This window comes from Nothobranchius furzeri, chromosome 12 (genome assembly GCF_043380555.1).
Source record: "Nothobranchius furzeri strain GRZ-AD chromosome 12, NfurGRZ-RIMD1, whole genome shotgun sequence".
In the NCBI taxonomy this organism is placed as follows: domain Eukaryota; kingdom Metazoa; phylum Chordata; class Actinopteri; order Cyprinodontiformes; family Nothobranchiidae; genus Nothobranchius; species Nothobranchius furzeri.
This window is the reverse complement of record NC_091752.1, coordinates 68,978,749-69,005,776: the sequence shown is the minus strand read 5'-3', so window position 1 is coordinate 69,005,776 and position 27,028 is coordinate 68,978,749. Positions and strand designations below refer to the sequence as shown.

General features: G+C 41.7%; 1 protein-coding gene and 1 long non-coding RNA gene across 15 annotated transcripts in view; both read right to left on the bottom strand.

Moving 5' to 3' along the window:
• Positions 1-18,901, bottom strand: part of LOC129157291 (zinc finger protein 271-like) — a 146,372-nt gene extending 127,471 nt beyond the window's left edge. For 5 of the 14 annotated variants that reach the window (XM_070542899.1, XM_070542904.1, XM_070542900.1 and 2 more), the window contains exons 1-2: positions 18,602-18,714; positions 17,812-18,092 (exon numbers count right to left, since the gene is read on the bottom strand). The gene's annotated coding sequence lies outside the window, so the exon portion shown is untranslated. Of the gene's footprint in view, positions 1-148; positions 3,600-17,811; positions 18,093-18,223 lie in introns of those variants that run through there. The other 9 variants (XM_070542911.1, XM_070542912.1, XR_011515792.1 and 6 more) reach the window with 8 other exon arrangements.
• Positions 18,902-23,182: 4,281 nt separating this feature from the next.
• On the bottom strand, positions 23,183-24,478 carry LOC129157278 (uncharacterized). Its single transcript, XR_008560563.2, has 2 exons — positions 23,982-24,478; positions 23,183-23,415 (listed from the first exon to the last, which is right to left on the bottom strand). It is a non-coding gene; the product is annotated as an uncharacterized lncRNA (long non-coding RNA).
• Between the last annotated feature and the right edge of the window lie 2,550 nt (positions 24,479-27,028).

The following is a 27,028-nucleotide window of genomic DNA, read 5'->3' as shown; positions in this document are numbered from 1 at the left end:
TAAACCCAGAATGGACTTACTCGGCTCCAAGCATATTGCCCACCCATCTCATACATTCTGAAAATGTGAATGAGCACGGAAACAAAGTTCCTCTGTATTACATTGTTTGTGACTTTGCATGAGTTTCATTTATTTATTTATTCATTTATTTTTGCTACATTGAAATGAAAGCACTTTTCCGTTATCATTTTTTAAGATTTCATCAAGAGTTGCATTTGTTACAAACATTTGTAACCCGTTTAGGAGTGTTGTTTTAATATGTTCTGGAAATGTTTACTCAAGGGAGGCAGAGAAGCATGTCCATTTGTTGCCATGGCAATGCTGTGTATGTGTGAGCGTGTGCAGGGAGGGGGACGGGAGAGAGTAAAATTAGGGAGAAAGTGTGGAGATGGTTGTGGCACTGAGTTGCTGTCACTTTAGAAGCTGAAAATGAACCAAAATGCTAACTGACTGCCTTGTTCTTATCAAAACTGCCAAGGATTGTTACATGTTAAAGTTTGCACACAACAGCAAGAATGTTTTCAGAGTCGCCTTTTACAGTTTTCAAATGTAAATTTGTGCCATATTTACCTGTTGAGGGTTCTAAACCTGTCTATTTGAGTACACTTATTAAAGATTAAGTTCCACGTATGTGTTTAATTATTTCACTCATCTCCAGGGGGTCGCGAGACTTTGAAACTGTTAATTTATGGGTCACGGACTGAAACCTTTTGGGAACCCCTGCATTAGAGGATAATCCAAAACCAAGGGCTGGAAATCCTAACAGCAATACACTAACACAGCCCATAAAACTCAAGAGTCCAAATGTTCGTATAAAATAAAGCAGGAGACTAAGGCTCAGATCTTTTAACTGGCAGCACCAAAAGAAAACCATTCAGACCTAAGTGTCCAGCAGGATGGTACAAAAGAAAGAAAGATGTGGGATGGATTAACTAAAAGACTCAGGGTTATTTCCAAAACCTAAAGAAGCATTCACCTTCTACATAATAATTCAGCAACTTAACCACAAAAGACTCTCAAACTCTAACAGTGGCCACTGTAGTTCTTTTACCAAGAGTAATTACTAAACCCAAAGAGAGACTTAATAAAAGCTGAGGAATTATTTTTCTTTCAAGATGTTTAAACTTCTAAAACCCTGAAACCAGCCCAAAGGGAGTCTACTTGGTTACAAGTAGCTCCCAGAATGACAGTTCCTCCAGCCTTTTATCCTTTCCAGATCCAGAGAAAACGATTAGTCCAATTGCTTCCACCTGAAGAACTGTGGAGGGATCCACTAGTGATGAGGCTGCCGGTGCTCATTGTGGTTTCCATGGTTACTGGACAACAGCATGGAGGTGGCCATCTTGTATCTGGATCTGGTGTTGTCACTCCAAAAGAAAACAAAACAATGGGAAGAAAACTACCAAAGCAGGGGAAAAAATTCTGACTAAACAGTAATAATAATACGACCAACCATTGTAAAACCCAGGTGTCGTAACAGCCGAGTGTTAAAGGGCCATATTACTCAGAACATTTCTGGAATGCCATTTTTGTCTTAACGAGTCTTCTTCCATTTTGTGTTGTCGTTTATCTCCCGTAGGGACGCTTTTTGGTTCTCGCCCGGAAAAGGGTGGCTTGCCAACTCCGGGTCGGGAGAGAGGTCCAACCTCAAGTGGAGGAGTTTAAGAATCTTAGGGTCTTGTTCACGAGTGAGGGTAGGAGGGATCGGGAGATCGACAGGCGGATTGGTTCAGCATCTGCAGTGATGCGGACGCCGATCTGTCGTGGTGAAGAGGGAGCTGAGCCAGAAAGCCAGGCTCTCGATTTACCGGTCGATCTACGTCCCAATCCTCACCTATGGTCATGAGCTTTGGGTAATGATCGAAAGAACGAGATCGCGGAAACAAGCGGCCGAAATGAGTTTCCTCCGTAGGGTGGCCGGGCTCAGCCTTAGAGATAGGGTGAGGAGCTCGGACATTCGGGAGGGACTCGGAGTAGAGCCGCTGCTCCTCCGGCTCGAAAGGAGTCAGCTGAAGTGGTTTGGGCATCTGGTCAGGATGCCTCCTGGACGCCTCCCTGGGGAGGTGTTTCGGGCATGTCCTGCCGGCAGGAGGCCCCCGGGTCGACCCAGGACACGTTGGAGAGGTTACATCTCCAATCTGGTCCGGGAACGCCTTGGGGTCCTGCCGGAGGAGCTGGTGGAGGTGGCCGGGGAGAGGACGGTCTGGAGCTCCCTAGTTGGGATGCTGCCCCCGCGACCCGTACCCGGATAAGCGGAGGAAGACGACGACGACGAGGGACGCTTTTTGTTGATAAAATGTTTGTTTTGTCAAATATGATTTGGTGTACTGCTCCCCTTTTTTTTCTTTTTTTTTTGCACTCACGTACCTGTGTTAGCCCTCCCAGGATCCCAGACCTGGTTGAGGTTGTAACAGAAGAACTTGTTTTATGCATTGTGTGTAAATGTTTATGTTGTTTATGTACTTAGCCGACGCTTTTACCCAAAGCGACTTACAATTTTTATTTATTTTTTTTACCTATAGGGCGTGTTGTGATCTGTGGGGGAAACCGGAGTACCCGGAGGAAACCCACGCATGCACGGGGAGAACACGCAACTCAACGCAGAAAGGCGAGTTTTGAACCTGCGACCTTGGTGCTGCGAGGCAACAGTACTAACCACTGCGCCACCATGCAGCCCAACTAAAATAAACTCAAGTTTGGAGGAAGACATTGGCTGTGTCTCAATTCAGGGTCTGCATCCTTCGAAGGACCCAGCCTGCTCGGCCGACGTGGGCTGGGTCCTCCGTCGGCCGGGTAGACCGGATGTTAACGGCTGTGAATTTGGACAGGCCTAGCCTTCATGAATTCTCGCCTCTCCCTCGGCGAACGTTCCGTCGCCTAGCAACCGTGGAACCGCTGAGCAGAAGGGAGAAGGAACTTTAAACGATGGAGCTCGAAGTTTTATTTAGATCTTTAATCATTTCCTTGACTGTTGGAGAGCTAATTCGGAGAAAATACTTTCGACTGAGCCTGAGCAAAGATGTGATAATAGTTTTTAATACTTTCTAAGGGTCTTAATTTGACCAAAACCGATTTATCACCTTTTAAGACTTTTCAGACCCAGCGGGATACCCTCTAGTAAACAATTCTCATTTGTAAACCAAAATTAAATTCAAGAGTTTAATGCAGAACTGATTTTATTTAGATATTTCTTTTATATGTACATGTTTAATCTTTATTAACCATTTTTTTCTAGCAAAGTAAAAACCTGTCAAAGTTCTCCCTTCTCTCCTATACCCTCTGCTGCTCTGCCTCCATCTGCAGCCTCATGTCCTCCCAGATCAGCTCCAGAAGCTGGTCATCGCTGGCACCTTCCCCTGGATGCCCATTTTCTCCAGAATAGTCTTAACAAACATGTAAGAAAAAAAAACAGATGAGAAAAGAGGACAACGGGTTATTCCTTTCATGTTTTCGCAGAAAAAAATAAACTCAAACGAGTTTTTAAAATATGAGATGTTGTTATTGTACCTCCATGCCACAGCCGCCGAATACTTTGCTCCAGTGATCATGTGGTCCATCTCCGCCCTAAGCTTAATAAATTCCCTGGTTTTCTCTTGTACCTAAAATACAAACTCCTATTAAAATCAGGGGGGAAACGTAGCGGGAGAAGTACGACACCGAGCGGCCGAACATACGAGCCGAGACCGCAATACAAGCACTTTCACTGTAACATTTCTAACTAAAATAACGTTCATGCATCACCAAAAAGTCCTTAACCTAACAGTTTTCAAGTTTATACTGACATTTATATGCGCAATCCTCTCCAACAGCTCCCGCTTCACTGTCCGCCGTTTTTCTGCCGGCCGGCCCGCAAGGCAACTTGGGAAATGCTACCCATTGAAGGATACACCGGACCCATCCTTCATTCAGGCGAAAAGAAGGCCGCATTCGTCGACCGCATTTGAAGGAGTCTTCGAATTGGGACAGGCCTAGTCGCGGCGCTGTGACGTGACCGGCCGACGAATCCGGCCGACGTAGGATGCAGACCCTGAATTGAGACACAGCCATTGTCTCAGCCCATTGTTTGATCTAGCGTGATCACTCTCCGTACCTAAAATAATAACAGTCGTGGGGCTCTAGGTTCACACTTGTACCAAATTAATATGTAGTCAATTTGCTTTCTTTCGCTGAATTTCTACTTTGTTCTTGATGGTCGCACGTGTAGCATCATGAATGGCCTCATTTTGTGGGGCAAAGTTCACTCTTTCCAGCTGGGTCACAGCTGGGTCGAGCTGTAACTTCCATCCACAGATTAAACCACCAGGAGCCGAATAGTCTACAATAACACCGTCTTCAATCTGACTGTTTATCTGTTTGCTGTTCCATCACGAGATGAAGGACCTTCAACTCTAATCAAATAATTTAATAAACTCTTTTATTATGAGGTTTACTATAATCATCATAAATGATCATCATGGTTCATTATAAATGTATTTTTAACTAATGAAATGACTTATTATTCTTTGGTTAATATTAATTATTATTTATGATAATCAGTAATGTGTGTTCAGTAACCAGAAGGTCTTTTGCACGTGTTTACACCTCATGCAGGACTCACTTCAAGGTAACTGCCTCACATGTCTTCCATAGTCATGCTTCCTGTCTCTGAGAGGGCGTGTTCTGAGGTTTTGTTAAAACCAAAGCTCCACAGCTTAAGTTCAGTTCTTGAACCAAGCTGATACTTCTTCGTGACAACGAGAGTATCCCAGAGGAGAAGGGTCGGCCGCCTGACTCCTCACTAAGCGTTCTGTCACGCCGATAGAATAGCTCAGAATAAACGCACCTATAACCAGCTGACACTACGAGATTCCTTAAGAATCTGCCCGGATGCAAAGCCACATCTACCTGTGCACCTCACGGCAACTCTAGGACCAGAGAAAGTCGGTACCCTTGGTCATCTGCCGGACCTGAGTACCCCCGAGGCTGACAACATCCTCCAGACCTCCAGATCCACACAGAGGGTCGTCTGAACGGTGAGGTAGAACACAGATTGCGTCCGATGTTGTTCTCTCTAAGAAACCATCAGTTAGCTGCAAAACCAACGTTTCACCCAGAACGCGTTCTCCCTCTGAAAGAAAGCTTCTGAGATTCCATTCACGCATCCAAACCTCATCATTCCACTTAGTTTTCCATCCAGACACAGGGGTTGCTTTAATAACAAGTTTTAATATCAAAATTGTTGTTCAAATTTGTCATTTATAAATTGTTATTCATAAATTGTCTATTTTAAGTTGTCAGATTTGAAATTGTTAGTAATAAATTCTTAAATTTTTAAACCTGACTCTACTTTGAATGAAACACAGAATGGTGTGCATTTTCAGTTATTGAATCAGCAAAGAACCTTATTAAGTCTTCTGTTTAATAAATAAACTTTTGCTATTAATTTAAACAACTTAAATTAAATATTAATCCGTAGATTAAGTATAAACCAAGCTTGTTGGTGTATGAACTTCTATCGATTATATTAATATCCTAGATGTTTATATATGATAGAAGCTTCATATGTTAACTTGTTTGTCTTTCTCAGAATCTAACAAAGCTGATAGCAACAGCATTAGTTCTAGTATGTAGATTAACCCTACACACGTGTGAACCATGTGCACAAACACATTCAGTGCAAACACACACGTGCACACATGCAGTTAAATGTCTTAAATTAAATTGTGTGCATTAATCTTATAGTACAAGCAGTAGAGTTGTTATCATCTGTAATATGTTTTAATGGTGGGCTGGTTTGATTAATATGTGCAATAGGCTGGCCGATCAACTGGTTGAGACACCAACCAGTCCTGCTACATCTACATACAAACAGTCCAAAGAACTGGGTGTGAGCGTAGCCTCTGTGTGGCCCTCCACATACGGCCCCTTGAACACCCAGATGGTCTGTTACACATACGTTTCTGGTTCTGATCAAGCGGCCAAGCAGTCAACAATATTTACATACAAACAGTCCCAAGTCAATATACACGTCTGTGGTACCAAGAACTGGGTGTGAGTGTAGCCTCTTTGTGGTCCCCACAACATGATGAACACGAGCTTTAAAAACTCTGGACATCTCCTGTGATTTAGATTCATCATATATTTCCCCCAGTTTCAGCTGAGTGTCTCATTTAGTAACAAAACATGATTGTGAACTCTCTCTCAAGTCAAGTTTATTATATAGCCCATTTCATACACAAAACGGTAGCCCAATGTGCTTCACATAGTTAAAACAATCACAAGTGAAATGAAATAGTTAAAATGTCACATCATGTTGTGTAAAATAAAATCAAAGAATATTGACAAAGAACATAGCACACAAAAATAAAAGCATATTAAGTACAATTATTGGCAGCGCTTTCTTTTACAGTCCTCTATTTACTTAGTACTTACATGGTAATTACTTAGTTAGTGAATTGTTTCTGAATTCTTAAACTGTTATTACCATGTAACTCAGGTTCAATTCTAGTTTTTATTTTTATTAATCATTCCTAGTATATACTGCTTTACACAGTAACTACACCAGGGTTTCCCTTACACAGGCGTAGCCATGGAGGGCCGCCACGGCTGAAATCCCACCGCCACGCCTACAAGATCCCAAGTTTTGATTTTTTTTTTTAGCTGTTTCCCGAGGAAGCAGCGGGAACTACTATGTTGTTGCTTGTGATCACAGCCGGCAGGCAGCAAGGAGGAGCAGGCAGGGCAGGGTGAAGTTACAGCATAAAGGTAGCAGTGGATATAATGCTTTTTGGTTTACATGTTTCAATAGCATTAAGATAAATGAGTGTTGACGATCTTGACAGGGTTTCCTCTCCCCACCAGGATAAGCATCACTTATTCATGTAAAATTTATTTATTTTTTCATGTCTGACTTTAACCGCATCTAATAATGTATTATGGCGTGAGCGCAACAGCGACAACTTAAGATCGATGTGTGAGCAGCCTGAGAGGTCGGGTGTTTCATCTGAACCAATAAAACCTCCAGCAGGCTACGCTGCAATATTGACGTGTTAGCGCGCGGCGCTAATAACTTAGCGACGTGACATGTCTCGGAGAAAGCGTAAAAACACGTTGAACGCTTCTTCTGAAGCGGGAAAAAAACACCTCTTCTTAAGCAGAGCACGACGTCGCTTCAGCTCGTTCACGGCCGAGCCGGACTAAGCTCGATAACATTGACCCAGCACAGCCACTGGGTCGTTGGAGCTGCCCCGTGACTGCCTGATGGAAAACCAGCGGGTTTCATCAGGCTCGTCAAGTTTGTTTTTGCTGGGGACCCCCTGTATTTTACCGCTCCCTCCTGCAGTCTTCCCCAATTAACATTTAAAATGATTCTGTAAATTCCGTGTATATATAGAAAAAATCTCTGCCTCTGCCAGCTGCAGTAAATGTAGTCTCCAAATAATAAATAAGAGGTGCATTCATCTGTGTATCTCCTTTGATCCGCATTAGTGATATTCTCAGCACCAGAACAGTGAAGAAAAGAAACAGATTCCTGAGTTTGTTATAGTTTTATTTATTAGGTGCATCTAACCTGTTCTATTTTTCTCTGAAATGAGATCAAATCAGTGCTTCTATGGGTTGTCTCCACTCTGCACTAGAAAGTTTTACTTTATTTAGAGACGTGCGGAGAAAAAAACCTACAAGATGCAGAAAAAAGGATAAACCTCCAACCTTCATATTGTCAGCAATAAACGCAGCAAAACTTAACTTTCATGACCAAAAAAAAAAAACCCATAAAAATTATTCAGTACATCAGGAGAGCAGGAACAAGTCTTATTTCTGATTTTACATTTTTTACTTCAATTCAAACTATTTAGACTTTTGTGTTTTCATCACATTTAGCTTGTATTTTATTTAAAATATCATCAGCTTTACAGGTTAGCTGTTCCTGTGCGCTTAAAAAGTTACTGTAAATCCTCTAATACAGGCCCGGGCCTGTATTTGACTCAAGCACATCAGGCTCCAGGCCTTTATTGGAAGGAGGGCCAGAATTGGAGGCAGGCCTCTATTTCTATTTGAGCAAAATGAACTAATGGTTCACTGGAGTTTTTGACAATTAAAATTGCGCCCACATTTTCAAAGTTAAACACATTTCTTTTAACAACGGTAGTTTCTGCTTCAGCCCTCTCCCCCCTCCCCCTGCGCAGCGGCCGCAAACTCACTGATGCGCCTGCAGCCTCTCGGAGTTCCTGCTGCTCTAAACATTAAAATAATTATTTCATTTTCTGTTCCACACTTCTGATTACCTTCAATGGTGTCTGTTTGTTGCAACCAGGTACAAAAACTAACTTGTTTTTATTTAACTATTTTTCTGTCCTGCCTGTTTATTATCTTCCTGCATCTCCTCTCAATCCTAAAGAGAAACTGCTACCTGGGTTCATATATATTCACCTTATGAGTTACCTTTGAACTGCAGTTCTAAAAGATCTACCGACCGCAAAAACAGCGGAGTGCTCCCTGCTTGGCGGCCGCATCAGTGATCGGTGCGTCACCGGAGGACAAGGTGATGCGCCCGGCTCCACAGCAGCGAAACACATCAGGCACAAATAAAAGACAGAAAACATTAAAGGAAATGAACCAACATGAACGATCGCGTGTCAGTACTGACGCTCTGGCACAGCGCGTATATACTGATGTACTGAAATACAGAGAAATCAACTTGTGAGTACAATGCATGTTAATATAGTAAGTATAGCATGTTTAACATAAGCACATTCACACATGGAACATATCAATGTAAATAAATCATATGGCAGTAACTCTGCTGTACTTCATTGTGTAAAAGTAGCCCACGGGCCAAAAAAGGTTGGAGACCCCTGCAATAGATCGTTCAGCCCTAGTGGATGCTTAGATGATTGTTTTAAGTTTTCTTTCAGCTAAACCTTCATCCACAGAGCTCACAAGCAAAAGGCTTCTGTCCTTTATGGACTCTTTTGTGACCGTTTAAACTGATCTTTTGGGTAAATCTTTTCCACCGAACTCACAGGCGAAAAGCCAGTGTGGACTCTCATGTGACTGTTTAAATGTGTCTTTTGGCTAAATCTTTTTACACAGAGCTCACAAGCAAAAGGCTTCTGTCCAGTGTGGACTCTCATGTGTCTGTTTAAAGTTGACTTGAAGCTAAATTTCTTTCCACAGAACTCACAAGGAAAGGGCTTCTCTCCAGTGTGGACTCTCATGTGACTGTTTAAATTTATCTTTTGGCTAAATCTTTTTACACAGAGCTCACAAGCAAAAGGCTTCTCTCCAGTGTGGACTCTCATGTGACTGTTTAAATGTGTCTTTCGGCTAAATCTATGTCCACAGAGCTCACAAGCAAAAGGCATCTGTCCTGTGTGGACTCTCAAGTGACTGTTTAAAGTTGACTTTAAGCTAAATTTCTTTCCACAGAGCTCACAAGGAAAGGGCTCATCTCCAGTGTGGACTCTCATGTGACTGTTTAAATGTGTCTTTTGGCTAAATCTTTTTACACAGAGCTCACAAGCAAAAGGCTTCTCTCCAGTGTGGACTCTCATGTGTTTGTTTAAATCTGTCTTTTGGCTAAATCTTTTTACACAGAGCTCACAAGCAAAAGGCTTCTGTCCAGCGTGGACTCTCATGTGACTGTTTAAAGTTGACTTTAAGCTAAATTTCTTTCCACAAAGCTCACAAGGAAAGGGCTTCTCTCCAGTGTGGACTCTCATGTGTGTGTTTAAACTTCCCTTTTCACTAAATCTATTACCACAGAGCTCACAAGCAAAAGGCTTCTCTCCAGTGTGGACTCTCATGTGACTGTTTAAATTTGTCTTTCGGCTAAATCTTTGTCCACAGAGCTCACAAGCAAAAGGCATCTGTCCTGTGTGGACTCTCATGTGAATGTTTAAAGTTGACTTTAAGCTAAATTTCTTTCCACAGAGCTCACAAGGAAAGGGCTTTTCTCCTGTGTGGACTCTCATGTGTGTGGTTAAGTTTGTCTTTTGGCTAAATCTTGTTCCACAGAGCTCACAGACAAAAGATTTCTCTCCTGTGTGGACTCTCATGTGACTGTTTAAAGTTGACTTTCGGTTAAATCTTTGTCCACAGACCTCACAAGCAAAAGGCATCTGTCCTGTGTGGACTCTCATGTGTGTGTTTAAAGTTGACTTTAAGCTAAATTTCTTTCCACAGAGCTCACAAGGAAAGGGCTTCAGTCCTGTGTGGACTCTCATGTGGTTGTTTAAATTAGTCTTTTGGTGAAACATTTGTCCACAGTGCTCACAGGCAAAATGTTTCTGCTTTGTCTGGACTCTCGTGTGTTTGTTTAAATGTGTTTTTTGGCTAAAGGATTGAAGCCTGGCAGCATCAGTCTCCTTATTCAAATGGAGATGCTCTCCCTCCATACTAGACCAGAGTTTCTCCTGTTCCTCCTTTTTGTGGAGAAAATCTAGGTGCTGTGGTTGACACGAGCACTCTGTTCTTCTGAAGCTTCTTATTGTTGAAAATCTGTAGGAAACACAGAAACATATTATGTGAATTACAGACAGCTGTAACTGTGTTTTCACACATATAACAGCTGTATTATTTCTTTAAACTGACAGTAGAATGAAATGTATTTACAACTGGAAACTGAACTTTGAGACTCTATAAATCATATGAGCCTTAACCCTCAGGCTTCACTTTAATTTTCATACAAGAGTCATTAGAGGACAAAAACGTCCGCTTGTAAAAGTGGCTATAAAAAATGTATACATTAATGTTGTTTTTTTTTTTTACTTTTTTTTTCATAGATCTGTTGAACAACTTCAGCCCTGCTCAAACATATAAAAAAATTCAATCATTTTGAAGATTTTAACCCCTGAAATTCCAGTTTGAATGCTCAAAATTCATTGATGTAATTTATGAAGAAAAAAAAAAAAAAAAAAAAAAACCCAGCACCGAGTTATTTTCTAAAAAAACAGGTAACAAAACCTCTTAGGTGTGTTCTTGCTGTGTCTTTCTAAATCCATTCTTTCGTTCTTTTTTAAACACAGAAACAGTTTTGTTTACCTGTTTGTAGCTACAGTTTCGCCGACAGCTGCCGGCGAAACTGTAGCTACAAACAGGTAAACAAAACTGTTTCTGTGTTTAAAAAAGAACGAAAGAATGGAGGTAACAAAACCGTTTCTGTGTTTTAAAAAGAGCGACAGCATGGAATTAGCCTTGGATATGTCAAGAGTCTAGCAAAATATCACATTTTATGCTTTTTTAGTTTTTGTGTAGCAGCAGATTAAAAATTTACCACCCTCTTGTGCCTGTTATGGACAAAAACGTCCCATTGACTTCAATGACATCACAGAAAGCATGATATTTGTTGCAGATGATACAGGATCAAGAACTGTGGTTTGCATTAAAGTCAATGGGACGTTTTTGTCCTCTAATGGCTCGAGTGTATAGTACATTTTAAATGTGTTGCTATGTAAAAACTATACATGCAAAAAATTCTAAAGTTTAGATATTTCATAACATAATCAAGACTGATTTGTACTAAACACCCCAGGCAAAAAAAAAAAAAGTCTTTTCTAGAAAATAACTCAGTTTTAGTGTTTTTTTCATGAATCGGGGTGATGTGGGTGTGTTTGGAGGACTTGGTCAGAAGCCGAGCACAGGCGTTCTGAACCACCTGTAGACGGTTCAGGGAGGTTCTGCTCAGACACGTGAAAAGAGAGTTACAGTAGTCTAAGCGTGAGGAGATGAAGGTGTGGAGAACTGTCTCAAGTTCAGAGCGGGACAGAATGGGACTCAGCTGTAAGGGAAAAATGAGGTTCTTACATTTTAATTAATGAGCCGTAAGGCGTGGGATTCCATAGGAAATATGAAATCCGCCTCATGGATCGGGGTTGGTTAAACCAGAAGATCGGGTCTTTTTAATGCAGAGATCATGTAACCGTTATGTATTCACTCAGAGACAACAGAATAGAACGAGTCACGTTTAAAAGTTAAGAAATGTTATTACTAACAATTAAACTAGGCTTATTTAAGAACTAAGTGTATAGTGCGACTAAAAATGGATGAGGCGGTCAATGGATGACGTGTCATGTAAATCAGAACCCGCAAATCCGAAGAAGCGATTAGTTCTGACGGGAACTGAAGATGTTGGTTTGGAATAAGCTGGGATTCGTTTCAGAACTGCATGAGACACCATTAAGCCGCGCCTACCTGCCTGGTGGAAGTCCTCTGTGAGATCAGGAATGCCGAGGTCCACCCGGACCCTCTCTGGACACCGAGCTGGTAGCAGAGCTGCGGTTCCGACCAGACCCGTCTCGAGATACTGCTGTTGAGGGTATGCCCTCGTGAGAAATTGCTGCAGTAATTTTCTCCAAAAGACTGTGCTAAATTGCCCTGAAAAGCATATTAAACACCAGCGCCAGCTGACACTTCATTTCCCATGATGCTTTGCACACGGAAGCAATGTGATGACGTCACCTCCGAATACCAGAAACACGTTCTGCGCATGTGCGGGAGCTCATGGACAGTTTTCCCGCCAGCTCCAAAGCTATAAATTACAACGACACGACATCGTTCTTTGTCTTTCGTTCAGTCAACTGACTTGAAGAGATTCTGCTGCGATCGCTCTGGTCAACGCGAGCACGCGGGAGGTCTAAGTGTTGAAGTGGAGCTCACGGAACCGCTGAAAAGCCAAGCCACACAAACCCACCAGGTCTGCTTTCCTGGTGCTGATCTCCAGCCAATGTATGAGGAAACGTTCCTTGCTACGATCCAGTTTGTGTGAGGACAGAACCTGGCTGGAAAACAGCGGAGGTCCATCAAACCGACGGAGAACGCTGGAAAACAGCGGAGGTCCATCAAACCGACGGAGAACGGCGATTAAAACAACGGAGAACCGTCAAATCAAACAGTGAGGGACGCCTCGCTGTTCTGGTGATAAGAGTTCTTCCTCTTCTCTCTCTCTATCTTCTCCCGTTTCCTTTATAGACTAAAATAAGCAGTCAACCGCGTGATTTGCTTCAAAATAGGAGATGGGTTTTCTCTTTTTCGTACCCAAATACGCCCGTCGGGAGTATTCCAAGAGTACACCATTCATTGGTCATTGTTTAATATCTTAAAATGGTTTCTGCTGTGGCCAAGCTGTTAACCTATCAGATAGTAATTTATGATTTATCTTTGGTGAAGCTTCATGACCATTTTGAAATGTTTTGAGTGATTTGAGGTTAAGTTACTTCTGAGTCTAAGTGCTTTGGAAGTTAAAGTGCAAGTTGCCACCCACACTTATACACACAACTTCAGCCAGACAAAGGGGTCAGACATCTTGAATTCAAGACTCCATTTTGAATCCATATACGAACACACACACACACACACTCACACACACACACACACACACACACACACACACACACACACACACACACACACACACACACACACTCACACACACGCACACACCTTGAACACCATTTTGAATACACACACATCTTCAATTATATCAGATTGTTTTACATTATTATTCCATTGTTTAATTAAATGTTATTCAATTCAGTTTTGCCTCAAGCGACTTTTTTTGTGTTGACTGAAAATCACTGCTCCTAAAACGGATGCCCACAACTTCAGACAGATTGATACGAGTTTGGATTCAATTAATTTTCCCTTTCTAATCAGAATGGGTGGTGCCCCTTAGATATCTAAGAATATCTTAATTGATTAATAAATCGGTAAATATTCCCATATTTACAGAATTTATTGAAGAATCCAAAAGTAAGTAAAGCTTATAAATTATTCGTTCACCTTATAACCCCAACACTGCCGGCACACGACTCTTGTCTTGGCGTCTGTTCAGACCCAGCCTGGGTCAGTGGAGCTCTTATTCTGAAAGGAGCTGTTGTCGTTGCTTGTTGTTATAGCGACTGGATTTTCTCAGCTTGTCGTGGTTCTTTCGGTTGAAGAGTTAAAGTTCAGGATTGGCCACTCCGTCACTTTGCTCTGGAACGCTTTGAACTGCATTAGAGCTGACGTGGCATCTGTTTCATACCTCGGATGTTTTGGTTTATTGTTGAATGAAAATTACCAAACACCGTCAGAAGCACGCCTCCGTCAGATCTGTAAGATTCTGATTGGATCAGTGAAAAAATGTGTCAAGTCCTTTTAACACTACGTGAAATGGGTCCTGTTGAACCATTTAAAGTTACATTACTTCATTTCTAAGATCATAATAAAATAATTAATATTTTAATTTCACAGGTCGGTCACATCTTGTTATATCGACTAACACTTTGATGGATTAGCTTTATTAAAATAAGAGTTCTTTGATTAATCAAAAGGAAAGAATTCATTCTTCTTTCTTCTGTCTTCATGCTGGAATGTAAACAGTTTAGAAACGACTGTATGACCTTCAGGCTGTTTCAGACACACTGACACTGTGTCAAAAGGAAACAGCTGTTAGGGTAGAAATGGCTCCTTCATCACGTTACACAGCTTAGCAACGTTCCTGAGATGGAAGAAGGAAGAGCCAACAAGAGAACTGGCATGAGAATCCAGGGTGAGAGCTGGGTCAAAGGTCACGCCAAGATTCCTGACAGAGGGTTTGGTGTGAGAAGCAAGCTGACCAAGAGAGTCTCTGACTTTGGGAACCAGCTTCTCTGGGGCACAGATGAAGATCTCAGTCTTATCTTCATTCAGCTGTAGAAAGCTCCCACCATCCAGGTTTTAATGGAGTCTAAGCAGGAGAGTAACAGCTGCAGCGTAGACATCTCATGGGGCTTAAAGGAGATGTACAGTTGGATGTCATCCGTGTGAAGACGCTAGGAGACTCCTTTAAATGAGCTCAGCAGGTGCTGTAAAGGAAGCAGATAGAGCAGGGCCGTGCAGAGACCTTTGAAGGGGCGGGTGCTCAAAGTTAAAAAAGGGGCACATATACAGGGTTTTCCTGTATTCAAATTTGCGTGGCGGCCGCCTCCAGCTATTTTTGTGGCGCCCCAGCCTGATTTCACTCTGCCCCCAGCTATATGGATGTTACTGTAACTGCAGTTGCAGCGTTGCGCCACTACAGGGCGCTGTACCAGCAGCGGTGCACCGAAAAGCGCTAAAACCGCTGCAGAAAAAGATCAAAATTTGCTTTTCTCGCTAGTTGGTACATACCTATGGTTGGTGCTATTAACGTCCTGATTTTCCCCCAGCTCTTCCATATCGGAGCAGGGCTGTAACTGTCTGTGCGTGTCTGTCTATTTTTAAACGTAGCACGGGTGAAACATCTTTGAATTACTATTTTCCCCAGAACTTTGTTGAACAAAAGTAAGTTACGTGTAAGAAAATGCTTTTTACTGGCGCACAGTGTGGTCATCTGGATGCAGTGGAGGAAAATAAAGGAACCAACAAAGGCACAAAGGCAGAACCGGTCCAAACTTTGGGATCAAAAGTGCAGCTACACGCAGATTAGCTAATGCCAAAGCTAACAGGTAGCAGTCTCGCGATCAAGTGGCGCACAGAAAAATATATGATGATGATGATGGTAAAACTATGAAAGACTAAACTCTACAAGCGGATGAAAAGTCCCCACCATCCTGTTTATTCTGCATCCTGCAGCACTACGGATCAGAACCGCTGCAGATACGGGTCACATTACATCTAAAAGACTACGGCAAGCCATTGTGGTATATAATTCACAAACGCTTCTATCTTTGAACATAATTTGAACTGGATTATTGCTAACCCGTACATAATAGACATGCCACCATTACATTGTTAGCAGCAGAAATTAAATGTTATTACCATTTCCAACACAAGTGCATGTTAATGAAATGCATTATATTTTACTGCATATATTTATGTGTTATTATGACTAAGATGAGTGTTATTAATACAAACCTAAAATGTTACTGAAATGTAGGTCAAATATATAAAAATATTTTAACTATAAATATCAGATGGGAAAAAGGAACTAAACACCAATCTGATGCATATTATTGAGCCTTTCATAATAAGAGTCTGTTATTTCAGCCTGATCATTTTGTTGTTTTATTTCATATTTTTTAGCAGCAAACCAGTTTTGTTTCACTTGAAACGTTGTCAGATGGAATATTCTATTAATCGCCAGAAGCTTAGATTAGAACACTTAACGAAAACATATTTGGCCTTTAAAAAAGTGAGGCAGTTGAATGCACAGAGTACGCATGTGCTGGCGCACGGTCAGGATGGTACCACCTCTGCCTCAGTCTGAGCCAGGAACAGCCCTGATATAGAGCAAAGTTTTTAAACATATTCATGATCCAACAAGTTAAAAAGTTCAGATAATGAGACCCTTGGTTTCAAACAACATAACGTAAACTAGGAAAATATGTCATTAATTACGGTAACGTTATTTCATAAACAGTTGTTTTAGTTTTTAAAGCTGACTTATGTTACAACCACATTTTTGCCCCTGATCTGAATCCAAGTTGTTTGATTTTTGATTATCTTCCAATACCGAGTCCTGTTCTGATACCAGGTGGTGATGCAATGCATTAACAAAGAAGAAAATGGAGAAAGTCCCATAGTCATCATCACATACTGATCTCATTGGAGGAGAGTGGTGAGATGCAGCAGTGGCTGGGCTCAGGAACTATTTGGTGGTTTTACCCCCAATCCAACCCCTTAAAGCTGAGTGTCAAGCAGGGAGGCATTGGGACCCATTTTTAAAGTCTTTGGTATGACCCGACCGAGAATGGAACCTGATCTCACAGTCCCAGGGAGGACAGTACCACAAGGCCACTGAGCTGGTCCCATATTGTCCTTCTGTCTGTATTTGTATTCCAAATGGACTAAAGACAGCTCAGGTAAGAGGTGGTAAAATATGAGTAAAATAAAATAAGTCAAATAAATGCAACCATAGGAAGTTATCCAGTGTGATCCACAGCTATGCTAGCTGTAGATCTTTTCCTGTCTGTAGGAAGTTCCTGATCCAATTCCATGATGTCACTCTGAGTTTGCCTGTGTGCAGCTCCGACGTTGGATGTGTGTGTACAGAGGAAGTGAGTTGAGAGGAGCAGCATGTTGGCGTACTGACTGTGTGATTCGGCTGCAGCCCAGATTGGACAAATCTAGCAATAACTGGAGTTCTGTGTGTAAACTGGCCTGAATATGAAAATAGAAAACAAGAAACACAAGAAAAAGTTGTAAACGACAGCTTTACTTTAGAAACTATATAGAAAAGTCAGACAACTGCTAAAAGGTGAATCAAAAACAGATGTGTAGAAAAACAACTGTTGCTCAGAGTGCTCTTAAAGTTGCAGTTTGACTTGCTCTCATGTTTCCATAAGACCACCACCCACTCCACTAGGACATTAAATTCACTGAGCTGCATGCTGACTTAGCGACTGCTCTCTGGAGTCACATGTGGAGGCTGTAGTAAGCATTTTGTTTTTGTCTTTAGCGCTGCAGACCATTTATTGCAGCACGGATATACTGAATAGTTTCACAACTTTTAAATCAAAAAGATAATCAGTCCATCGCCATTCTCCTTCCCGGCACCTCCGTTCTGCTGACTCCAACCTCCTTTCCCCTTTCAGAACAAAACATGGCACCATGGGGGATCGAGCCTTTGCAGCCGCTGCCCCCACACTTTGGAACTCTCTCCCACTAAACATCAGGAACGCCGTCTCTCTTTCTACTTTTAAGTCACTGCTTAAAACCCACTTCTTTAAATTGGCCTTCTCTTAAGATCAACCCAGCATCCCCCAGTCTGTTTACTATGTTTCATGTTGTTTTATTATGTGTTTATTGCATTTTTTGTGAAGCCTGACTGACCTAAAAAGCGCTAGACAAGTTTAATGTATTATTATTATTATTATTATTATTATCACTTACAACCGCAGAAGGCAAAGTGTGTCCCCACTCCCTGTTCAGCCATTTTCCTGCACCAGATCTGGCGTTTACAGATGTTTCACACCTGTGTGAATAACACAGCTGTCTAAGAGAAAAACCACTTCTCCAACTCATTTACTTATTTACATATCTGAAAGGTGGCAGCCCTACCTGTGTCCATGCTGTCCAGGTCCAGGTGGTGAAGAACACACGATGAATCAGTCCCAGCTGATGGATGATCCTGAAGTGGTAGCAGGTTTTCTTTAGCCGTGTTTAGCTAACAGCTGCAATAGAAACAAAGCAGGAGAGCTGATTAAGATGCTGCTTCAGAACAACGCAGGAGATTAAAGATCCAACGCTTTGGTTCTGATCAGCTGAGGACAGATCCAGTCTGGAAAAGAAGACCTTTGCTCACCAGAGTTCTCTTCTGTTCTTCCAGCTACAGACTAAATAGAAGATGGATGCTCTACAAAAATACTAACAACGGTTTCTCCTGTTTAGTTCTGTCTGGTGGCTCACTAAATCCAGCATGTGCGCGCGCCTGTTCTAGGGATCTCTTTGTTAAAACTATTTAACGGTAATAAAATAGTTTGTTGATTTTAAACAGGGAAACCACCACTCGCGATTTAGCGATAGCATGATGCTAACTCCATTAGGCCGCTAGCGTGCTTTCCCTCAAAAAGAAACGGTGTCCACTCACCAAGTGAACTGCTCCACTCACTAAAGACGGTAAATGTTCCAGATCCAACTACGTTACTGACTGTACTACCGACTACTGACTACCAAAACTCACCAAGTCTACCGAATTATCTCAGAACAGCACAGCTTCTAGGTCGTGTCTCGACAACTACAGTTGGCTACAGCTTAGCTTAGTTGTAGCACGGGGCGGGGAGTGGGCACAACAATACCATATATGGAAACGGTGCCATTGCTTTCTGGAACTGAAGGGGGCGCTAATGTCGAGCTACCGTTTTGGAAAAAATCTTGATTCAAACTGTTCATGAAACAATATATAATTCTAGGTAAACTATCGTAATTTCTATATTTCTGATTCATAAATATTTACTGTTTATTACAATATTTTTTGAACGTCGTTGTACTAAACATGACACAGTCAACAATCATTTAAACTATAATTTTCAATAATCTTCATCAAAGAATGACTGATTCTTCACACTTTTCACATCACTTTAATTTTTCAAATTAGTGTGGTATTTTTTAAATGCCATTGTCATTCGAAATCTCATGAGGATGATTTTTACAAATGGCCTAGTTTTATACTATTTGTAGGAAACTGTAACCATTTGAGTTTGATGAGACTATTCATAGTATTTAAAACTGATATTTAAACCTAATTCCTCCAAAGATGTAAGATCAGCTCTCCTAAGTGTCACCTGTGTCTCCAAATGAAATGAGTTGTCCTGATTTCATTTTTTTGTTATGTTATCATGTAACCTAATGAAAAAATTGGGTAAATGTGTGGAGAAAACTTTCCATTTTAGCAAAAAGAATAACTTCCAAAAGGATGGCTCTGTTGAACAGCTGCTGAGAACGACTTTTATGGATTTTAGTTTCATATCAATATAATTTCTAAAAACATGTGAAACTCCAAAAATTAGAATGTTGCACATTAATTTATTTTAGTAAAAGCAAAACCAATTGTAAAGTACTTATGTCTGACAATTTTCTATTTAAAAGCAGTGTTGGATGTTTTTAATGTAATATTCTAATTGTCTGAATTTTTGAATGCAGGGTTTTCATCATCTGTAAGCCATAATTATTACAATTATAACAAATAAAGGCTGAAATATCTGGCTTTATATGGAATGAGTCTTCTTACTGAAATAAATCAACTTTTTCACTATATTCTCATGTTTTGAGTTTTACCTGTAATTAGATTTTTTTATTAAGTTCATTTGAATCATTTTTATATAAACTGCAACCAATTTTTCAAGAAACTTTATTCTCAAACAGAGGAACAACAGGATATTGTTTCAAAAAAATCTAAACAGCAGCAGTTCTTTTCAACATTACAAAAAAACACATGTGAGTGCAGTTGCTGCAGAAATGTTTCACTGGACTATTTGGCAATGTTTGAACATTTGAACATGCTCAATGCTGACAGCCAGGGCAGTGTCCAGGTTTCCCGCCAGAGTAATAGCGAGGGTACTTTCCTCTTCGTCCTTTTCCCGTGAAGCCCACACAGTCTTTGTATAGACCGTGCTCAGACTTGAAGGTTGCAGAAAACCTGCTCCAGTGAATCTCACCTATTAACAAAATGATAATTAAATTAAGCCAATTAATTAACATCATTGGTCATTTATTACCATCCAGCCAGGCAAAGTGGGCCTTCTTCCTAAAAACAGGATCTGAAACAATGGCGATGAAGTGTTTGCAGGTCAGTGCCAATGACAGGTAAATGGTAAATGGCCTGTATTTGATATAGCGCCTTCTAGAGTCCTGGAACCCCCCCAAGGCGCTTTACAACACAATCAGGCATTCACACACTGGTGGGGATGGGCTAAAATGTAGCCACAGCTGCCCTGGGGCGCACTGACAGAGGCGAGGCTGCCGAGCACTGGCGCCACTGGTCCCTCCGACCACCACCAGCAGGCAAGGTGGGTTAAGTGTCTTGCCCAAGGACACAACGAAAGCGACAGACTGAGCGGGGCTCGAACCTGCAACCTTCCGATCACCGACCACCGTCGCCCGTAAGCTGCATCTCCTTCTGTTAGGATCACCTCCAGGAGCACAGCTTCAAGCACAAGTCAATGAAAACAACACACATGTGCACCGTGAGACTGTCATAAAATTACAAGACAACATGAATGTTTATTTATTGATTTTTGTCATTTAAAAGGAAAAGAAAGAACACAGTAATACAGAATCTCAATTATAGTAACCAAACAGGTGTAGGCTGAAGCCGAGCTTTTTATGCCTACCCTATTTACTCAATCACATTACTTCTAAAAAAAAAAAAAGAAATTACAATAATAAGATAAAAGTAATGTAATAATAAAAATGAGAGTGAGATAAAAATAATAATTATCAATCAATCAATCAAATATACTTTACAGGGGAGGTTCTAGACCAAATTTTCCAGGGGAGCCACAGTGGGGCCAGTATTTTTTCATGGGGGCACAAGAAAAAAAAATTCATAATAAAAGACAATGAACAAGTAAACTATTACGGCGAATGCAGTAATGGTTTACTTGTGAAAGTAAAACCGGCATGTTTTATGGTACTCAGATAACAATTCTGAATGCTTCACCGCAACATGAGACTTGAGTAAAAAGACAATTCTAGTCAATTATTATAGTTTGTGACTTTATTTGAAGATTATATGAAATGTACATATGAAAAATAAACATTCAAATAAAATATCTGCACAATACAATTTGCTTTTTTGTAGTCAACACACACACACACACACACACACACACACACACACACACGTGCGCACACACACACACACACACACACACACACACACACACACACACACACACACACACACACACACTTCTTTTGTGTAAGTTTGTGCTGATTTAGTTTTACAGCATAAATCATCATCAAGATGTGACACAGTAATTGGTCACACAGTAATCTGTCCCATTACAATAACAGTATTCTACGTTTGTGCTGTCTTGCAAAACGGTCTACAAATGCTTCAAGGTTCAGAGCCTTGGCCCATCTGGATTCAATGCTTAGCACCCCTAGATTGCTAAGGCGCTCATCTATAGTGGTAGACCGGAGGTAGGTTTTTACTAATTTTAATGTTGAAAAACTCCGCTCACAAGAGGCAGAACTTACTGGGAGTGCAACTGCGATTTTGCACAGTCTAAAGAACTCGTAAAATACCTCTTTGTATGGCTCTGTGAAACGGATCAACTCCACTGTATCAGAAAGCTTTTCAACCACACCAGTCTTTATTTTTCTATCCAAAAGTCTCTTGTACTGATGCAGTTCATGCCCCAGATCCTCAATATTAGCATCAAAAAGATGACCAAACTCAAACAAAGTGGTGTCTTTCAAAAAAGCATCACTTTTAGGGTTAAGAGATCGAATACTGCTCAGCTCACAACTGGTCTTTGAAAAACGTCTGCTCAGTTCACTTAGCATGCAGTCAATGACAGGATAAAAAAGAAGACGGATAAGTTTCTTTGTCAGAGGCCAGCTCCCTCTGACCAACTGAGCTTAGTATGTGGTACTCACGAAGTCTGGAGCTTGTCTTTATCTGTCGTTTTGCTTCCGACTGTGTGGCAGCATCACACTGTTCACAAATGTTCAGTACTTCCCCCCACAACTTGTCAAAAAAGGACTCCTGCCTGAAATCTGTTAAAGTCTGCACCAATCCTTCAACTAAATCGGCTGCTTTTGAGAGGTCAACAGTTGAGGATTGCAGCATATCTGAAAGAAGCTTTGTTTCTCCGAACAATGTACGGAGCGTAACAAGATGCACAACAAATTCTAGGTCAATCTGTGCCAGAAGACCTCGAGCCTCAGAAGATTTTCCTCCCCTGCGCTCTTGTGCAGTCTCTTGCAGGACACGTTTTAGGGCAGGTAATCTGTCCATTATGTTGCGTAGAGCAATGAATCGGCAAGCCCATCTTGTGTCACTTAATTTTTGTAGCTCTCTTGTGCTGCCATACATCTCATTTTGCACAGCCAGCCATTTGGGGTGTACCTATGAGCCAGAAGTAAAAACATACAGACTCTGTAACAGAGCAAAACATTCCTCTGCTTCTGGGACTGCTTTGATAGAATCAACTCATACTAAATTGAGACAGTGGGCACTGCAATGGATGTAAAATGCAAATGGAGCTGTCTCTTTAATTTTAGCCTGGACCCCAGAATGCTTACCACTCATTACAGCAGCACCGTCATATGCTTGGCCTATAAGGTTGTTTTTGTAGTCTAAACCATGGCGTTCTAATAGGTTGACTATTACTATCTTTTCAGTAAGGCCCACTGCATCTAGTCTTTCTGCAGATTCAAAATGGAGAAAACTTTCCTTGATAGCTCCATCATAATAGTACCCGAGTATGAATGATATCTGCTCCTGTTTTGAAACATCTTTAGTCTCATCTGCCATGATGCTGAAATACTGACTGCTTTTCACTTCTTCAGTGATTTCAGAGCGTACCATTTCTGCCAAACAATCAAGAACCTCATTTTGAATGATCTTGCTTGTGTATTTTGCGTTGTGAATGGATGTGAGTCTACTAGGGCTGCAACTAACGATTATTTTCATAATCGATTAATCTGTCGATTATTTTTTTCGATTAATCGATTAATCGGTTTGTTATTGTTTAGCTATTTAACCTATACAAGTGATGAATACATTTCAGTTAAGAAAAAGAAAAAACATAAGAGAATTGTGCAGTTGACTGCAATCTATTTTATTGCACATGACCACAGTCAGCAGTGTAAAATGAGCTAAACAGTGCAAAATATCAGTCCAGAATAATTTTTTGGCATCAAAATATAAGAGGTAAATTCCATAACAAATAATGTAGAATCTGGAATAGAGTTTGTAAGTGGTATGCATTGCTGGGGGTGAGTGTCTTGTTCCCCATGTAGTTGTCCATCGTTGCTTGTTTTTTTCTGCATAAGAAACACAAATAAACTGAATTAAGTACACATATAAAATAAAGCAGCACACACACTACAACACTAAATCAATATTACATTATTTGAATTAATTAACAATATACAGTGATCATTTATTTTGACAAAAATGTGTTGTGAGGCGTTTTACAGCGTTAGATAGTAAAACAGCCTTTTAATAGTTAAAAAAAGGACTTTCTGAATTTCTCCTGTATTTAAAAATTGAAAGCGTACAACTATGCCGCGTTATATTCACCTGGACACAGCTCGTCTGTATATTTTTCACCGCGGAGTTGTCCTTTTTTGAATGAGGAACACAGTTATGGGTTTGTGCCGTTTTTCTCTTAACGAGAACATTCTTATAAACAGACGTGCTAAATTTGGCAAGCGCATGATTCACAACACGGAGGAGATTCACGATTGCATCTAGTCAATCAGAAGTAGAACACCGTAAACTGACGCGGCAAAAAAAAAAAACATGTTTAACATCCACTATAACGAACTCAGCTAACACTAAGTCCCAAATGTGATCTGCGTTAGCTTGTTTATTTTCTGTTACTTACCGGACATTCCTCTGCTGCATCAGCCCCCACGTTTTCGTCTAAAATGTTCACTTAGGGACGTCGTGCTTCCGTCGTGCCATGGTTTTTGCATATTTTGTAGGTCACCGGTCTTTTCAAGGCATCTAGTGAAGTGCTCCCATACTCGTGAGGTTTTTGTCCGGGGTTTCTCTTGTTTTGTCGCTTCTATTTTTCTTCCGTATTTGTTGTTGATCCGCCATCTCTCACAGCAAGATGCGCGTCAGTAACGTGATACGTCATGAAAACCGAGGGCACTTATTGGCTAATTTCTTCTTCTACGGCCCCACTGGTAGATCAGTGGCTCATTACTGCCACACACTGGCGGCAAATTTAACAGATTGTAACCGATGTCAGATTGTGGTAAAAAATAGACTTTATGCGGTAAAATATGATTATTAAACAACTAATCGATGACTAAAAAAGTTGTTAACTATTTTAATAATCGATTATAATCGATTAAATCGATTAGTTGTTTCAGCTCTACTGCCCAGCAAACATTCGGATGTTTAATGACAGTTGAACGGTCACAACTGTAAAATACCTGAAATTAATAAAAATTAACATGACATCTACTGCATTTTCCTTGCCCAGACTCGAACCTGGTTCCTCCGGGTGGAGAGTCACCCGCTCTTCCAGCTGAGCTATGCCAGCAACTACTGAATATCAGACTTTTTTATATAGATAGGTAGAGGGTAAAGTGCGGGGTAAACTAGCCAATCAGAGGACAGAGAAGATCTGCCACAGGCCACGCCTCCAGAGTGCCAAAAGCCCTTACAGCCGAGCGAGCAGGAGTCAGAAACCGAGCGCGCAGAGAGGCTGCCGAGCGCGCAGAGAGGCTGCCGAGCGCGCAGAGAGGCTGCCGCGCGCGCACGTTTTCCTCTGCCGTGTGCTCGTTGACAACGCGCGCACGCAGGTTTGTCCCTTGTGCACATCCTTGTGTGCTCACAGACACAGTTTGCTCCCTCTCAGTGCACAAATGACCTCTCGCCATGTATATTTTCGCTCGCGATTCCCGCTCACATGCGTGCTGTGGACCCAATCCGCGTGCACGGGTTGTGGCACGCTTCAAACGCCATACATTAGTTCCCGTCTCCGAGGCAGCGCGGGGAAAAAAAAATCCGATCTCTTCAGCACAGGGGCCAGGGCCGGATCTACAGGGGCCCAGGCCCCTGTGGGCCCCCGTTTAAAACCGCCATATTAATCCCAGAGGGAAATTAGAGTTTCAGTACACACAATTCAGAGATCAGACACACATGGGCAAGACACATGACAAGAATTGGTGAGTGTGGTCATTCGCAACCCTGAGTCGCGCTACCTTAATAGAGATAAGAGGATTACATGAGGATTGGTTCAGGTGGAGGGGAAAAAAAGGCACTTCAGAGTTACCCTCCCACCAGGAGGGCAGCTTTGCTCTGCAAAAAAACACCTCAGACAGATCTGCAACAAACTTCAGACAACACAACATAAGTGTCCACTAGGTGGGGTGGTGGGTTGGGACTATCCCAACTTCAGTTCCTGCAGCCACGAAGCAGCGCATGTTACTTCAGTGTGGATGGGGGAGGAGCATTGAGGGTAACATTTTTAAAATACATTTATTAACAATAAAGAGGAAGATAAAAGCTGAACTGTGTGTTCAACAGAACACAACAACTGAATATGGAACACATGCAAATTTCCCAGTGATTACAATAAAACCTTAAGGTTTGGATGTGGTTTGCATGAGTGAAGCCTGAGCCGTTGATGGACTCAAGGAAGAAAATCTCCCTGTTCTTAGGCTTCAGAATCTGTAAAAATGCATCATTAGAAAGGTGAAACCCACGACAAAGCAAAGACATGCTAAATAAAGTCTAGCAGCCAATTGACAATTAAAAATGCGTGATGTAGCTGTCAGTTGTTGTTTATTTCAAACACTTTGAAGAATTTCCAGCCGGAGGCACTGTTGTCTAATCAGTAGCTGACTGATCCTGTGTGAAACCCATCGACATAAATATACTGGACATCTCCTTTCGATAGGTCCAATATCACGTTTTTGAGGCTAAATGGGAGGTGGCCACCACCGCCATTTTGACCGTGTCACAGGTTCCATCAAGCCCAGACAATTCCACAAAAGGGATGAGAGGAGGAGCTGAGGGTGGGGCTGTAAGACTGGGATCAACTGACGACACCCGGTCGAACTAGCTACAAGCTAACCCTGGCTAACCCAAAGCTAACGCGGAGGTAGCTAAGCTAACGGAGGTAGCAACCTCTACAACCAGAGTTAACTGTGCACAACACCAGAGCTTCTGAGTCAGAGATACGCCGGGCTGACCGCTGGGTAAAACCGGGTGGAACACAGAGGTCTCCCGAGAGCTCCACAAGCCAGCAGCTGCACAGCAGACAAGAGCCGCTGCGATCTGAGATGCGCAGAGCTGCCGCTGGGGAGAGCCGGGTGGAAAGGTTTCCATACCAGAGCTCCACAAGCCGTCAGCCCGAGCAGCACACAGAAGCCGCGATCAGACAGAGATGCGCCGAGCTGCGGAGAGGGGATAAGGGTGGAAAACATCGGTTTCCCGAGAGCTCCACAAGCCGATAGTGGGAACCCAGCTCCACCAACATGTTATATTTCAACCCATTTTCTAAAGTGCAGCATTGTGTTAAATGCACTGGGGTTTACCCTATTACATTTAAATTTCATGGTTAAACAGTACATGTTAAAATCTAAGCTCAGCTCGGCAGTGACCTAAAATACATAAATATAATTTTACTTACCGAAAAAATGAAGTGGAGACTCCTTGGACGCTCTATTAGTGCAATTAATGCCACAGCAAGTCATTTTGTCCAACAATTGCACAAAAAATATCCAAAAAAGAATACACACACACACACACACACACACACACACACACACAGACTCAAAATCCCGGAGCAGTTTCCAGGAGAGACCGAGGCTCTACTGAGACCTTTCCACGGAGCTAGCTCTGTGGTCACGTGGGTCGGATGCTCATTAATTATACAGAATTTTAGGCTTTTAATACACTTAAACAGAAGAG